The sequence below is a fragment of the Poecilia reticulata genome, linkage group LG15 (genome assembly GCF_000633615.1).
Source record: "Poecilia reticulata strain Guanapo linkage group LG15, Guppy_female_1.0+MT, whole genome shotgun sequence".
Classification (NCBI taxonomy): Eukaryota; Metazoa; Chordata; class Actinopteri; order Cyprinodontiformes; family Poeciliidae; genus Poecilia; species Poecilia reticulata.
Window position 1 is genome coordinate 26,308,075 of NC_024345.1, and position 3,969 is coordinate 26,312,043.

At 34.4% G+C, this 3,969-nt stretch overlaps 1 long non-coding RNA gene across 1 annotated transcript; it reads right to left on the reverse strand.

Annotated features, from left to right (window-relative positions):
• Positions 1–1,240: 1,240 nt before the first annotated feature.
• Positions 1,241–3,389, reverse strand: LOC103477279 (uncharacterized). Its single transcript, XR_535611.1, has 2 exons — positions 2,958–3,389; positions 1,241–2,871 (listed from the first exon to the last, which is right to left on the reverse strand). It is a non-coding gene; the product is annotated as an uncharacterized LOC103477279 (long non-coding RNA).
• Positions 3,390–3,969: the final 580 nt, after the last annotated feature.

Here is a 3,969-nt window from a genome sequence, read left to right on the forward strand (position 1 = left end):
ATGGAGACACATCACAAATTATGTTAATCTCATGGAAAACGATGAAACCTTGAACTGTAAGAGATTTCATTCGCATGGTGATAATAAAAGAAATGTTAAAGATTTGTTTTGAATTTTGAATACGAAAAGCACATCAAAATGGAAAGTCACATCAACAACTTCAACTTAAGATAGAAACCTTAACTGGCACACTAAACTGAACTTGACTGGATTGCATAATTGTATTGAACTTGGATATATGTAACTGATTTTAATCTATCTAATCAAAATGTATTTATTTTTTTATATTTTGGTATATTAACTGGATGTGTTTGTCTCAGTTATATTTGTGGGAAATTTGTGCCATATAAATGCAATGAATAATGATTTTTTTTTCTCCTCTAAAAGAGTACCACAATCCTTCCGTATTTTAGAATGACATTAAAACCTCAAAAAAAATAAATAAATATATATATATATATATATATACGTATTCTTTTTTTTTTTTTTACTTTCCCAACTTCTATCGCTTTTTTGTAAACATGCACTATAATTTAGGAACTATAAGCTAATTGTTTTCTTATGGGTGTTGTGGAGAATGGTTAAAGTTTACTGTTAAGTCTTTTGTGTAAAACTGTGTAGACATTTATAGCAGATGCGTCACATATGAGTTTGACGTTTTTCAGCTTTTATCACACCAAACAACCCATAAGTTGCATTGATTCCTCTAAAATGGGGCACAGGGATTTGTGGGCGAAGAAGTGACGAGGCATGAAATCTATCAGTGAGATTCAGATGAGTAACTGTGATTTTATGAGTTTAAACCCCTTTGATGTTGTAATTAATTGAATCATATTATATTCATCTGAAGCCTCTTTAGTTTAAAAGCACAAAAGTGCCTGACTGAACTGGAGTAAGTGGAGTTGAAAGCCACAGAGCTGATCTGATGTTAATCCATAGAAAACTACACACACTAATGATGCTTTGTCAATGCTCCTGCTCAGATATCTACACCAATAACCTATAGCAGGACAAAGCTGGCAGGTCGGATTCATGAGTGAATCCCCACAGAGGGACAAGAAGGGCTCATATTTCTCTGAAAGTTGCTCTGCCATCATCAGCATTTTTTTGTCCTTCCCATGGGGTCAATTATTTCTCCATCATATTCCCCACTTGTAGCTCGTAGCATGAGTTACAGAAAGACACCGGCTTCCATTTTAATGACCAAAACTGTAGCTACGTCAGCTGAGGACTCAACCAATCTGTTGGGGTTTTTTATTTTTCATCGCAGAAATGCACATACATTTAAAAGTTTTGAGTTCATGAGTTATGACAGATAAGTGCAGGTAAGAAGCATCAACACTCAGCAGCACAATGAAGCAGAATTAAACTCTGTGCTACTCTGCCATCCAACCTCTCTGCACCACTAAGCCAATCTTGCAGAGTGGCGGAGATGTAGCTTAGCAACACACAAAGCTCTGCACAAACATTTTCATAGCAGCGTGTGCTTGTAGGAGTTCAGCTGAAGCTGTATATCAATGAAAACAGAAATTACAGCAGTTATTCAATCAAAATGACTGATTATGGTAAACCACTTCTGTTGAAGTGACACTAAAATATGAGAAATTTTATTCTCTAGTTATTTCATCTGTTTTAAAATGGCTTATTAAAAACAAAAGCCTCCTGTGGAAATTATACAGTAACTTGTAAATATAAAAAAAATGTCTTCCACATTTTCATGTTGGAAGACAATCCTTGATGTATTGGGATTGTACAGTATGTTACAGACCAACACAATGTAGTAAATGTTAAAAAGAAGAACAATTATGAATGGTTTTCATTTTTATTTTTCACTTTTTAGGGCATTATTTAATATCCTTTCAAAAACGATTAAAACCAATTAAATTGACAAAATGAAAAATGAAAGAACACAAAGTTTATCTTGTGACAACTCTTTTTGCTTCTATTATAATTTTATTGTAAAAAGGATCCCAAACATCCAGCAATTTTTATTAAAAGCTGAAAGCTGGAAATTGCTTTTTCATTAAAATGACTAAGCTCTTTTCCCTGTGAATAGATCTAAAAGATTAATGAAGCTGTTTGTATTTCTTTTAATAAGATAAAACTGTAAGACCTTTTTCATGTTTCTTTTTCATGTTCATATTTATGTCAAAATCTAGACCTACATCCAAAGCAGAATATAGTAATGGATAATTAATTCAATCACTATGTGTGAAAAGCTGGAAGAGATATTCTTTAAAAGATCTGCAGCTGTAACTGCAAAAAATGGTAGTTGTACAAAGGACTGAGTCAAGGAGGCGGTATAAACAAATGCAAGCCACACTTTTCAGAATGTTTTCTACAAAATAAAACCCTGTATCATTTTTCTTCCACTCTACAATTATGCACTACTTTCTGTTGATCTATTACGTAGAATCTTAAGAAAATACCTTAAAGCTACCTTTATCAATATGTGAAAAAATAGGGAGGCAGAACAAATGGTGCTAGTGAAGTCTTATCAATCACTCCTAATGAGACGCATCAATCAACCTAAAGGAAACTTCAGCAATCAATACCAGGATCACTGGGTTTTGTGAATTTTAAAGGCGGTGTTATCTTTTAAACTGATTAACCTTCCTAACATAGACAATACAGGAATAAAATGGAATAAATACAGAGAGTTCCAGTACTAACATGTTTGTTAGAAGACTTTTAAAGGCTTTGGTGGTCATCCTGATAAATTAAACATCTGAAGATTGATTTTGACCAGAAGTGTATGTCGTGTTTACATGAAAAATGCTTCACATTGAAATCACGTATTGCAGCTTCCTGTTGCATCCGATCCAAGAGGGTATGGCTGACTGTTGGCTCGCCTGTTCGTGCATTTTAAACCTGCAAACAGATTAAGAAGCTGCATGTAGCTCAGCAAGTTGCATAGTGCCAATATTCATATGGTATTCCTGAAGGCATTTACTCACAGAAACAGAGTATTGCACAGTTTGATCGTGTTTTTCCATTGCTAGAACTGAAATGGAAAAGATTATTGCAGGTTACATGAGAAATAGTGACATCTAAGCAAAGAAAATTTTCTATTTCCGTGATGGATTTTTATTAAAAAAGTAATCATTTGAAAAAAAATGTATGTTGTTAATCAAAGGATATGTCATTTTCTTTCTTTTTTTTTTCAAATAAGATATTCTTGCAGTTAATACCAGGACTGGAAAACCTCAGGGGTGAAAGTAGGGGGGTATGGTCGGGTACTGCGTACCCCTAAAAGATTTAGAGGGGGTACACAGTACCTGCAAGAGAGGGGGGCGGCTGTCGGCTGTGAAAGATCAATGGGTTCACTGTGCAGCTGTGACTGATTAGGTTTTCAAGAACAATCTAAAACACGACTTAATCAGTTAATAAATAGCTTTTTTCCCATTTCATATTGCTTCTGAACTCTTCGTGCTTTGCTAGAGCAGCGGTGCAATATGTCGATCGCGGAAAGTTTTGAGTCGATCTTGACGGTATAGGTGACAAACTGAACGCCGCCAGGACGCTGAGACCAGCACATCCTCCGATGACTCCTTATCAAAACGTTTGTAACTTTATTAAAGAACAAGAAAGTCAACAAAACGTGTTCAAATTAATGACCCAACAACAACAATAATCATTATAATTTCAACAAGGTGTTGCACAATTCTGTGCGTTTCGGTTCCATTACCAAAATAACTCAGAGCAGAAGTTTAAAATTAACTAATCAACCACTGCTGTGTTCATGAGAGGCTTATTAATAATCGCAAAATAAATATCAAGCATAAAAACCTAAAATCATAACGGACTGAATGTTATGTTTTTAATGTAATCTGGCTTGCTGCACGCAGGCGGTTGCCATGGCAACGGGTGATCTTTCACAGACAGAGACGGAGAATATGCTTTTATTTCTTATCAAAATATATATTTATTCTTTTATATATTCTTTTATTTGTATATTTTATTTATTAT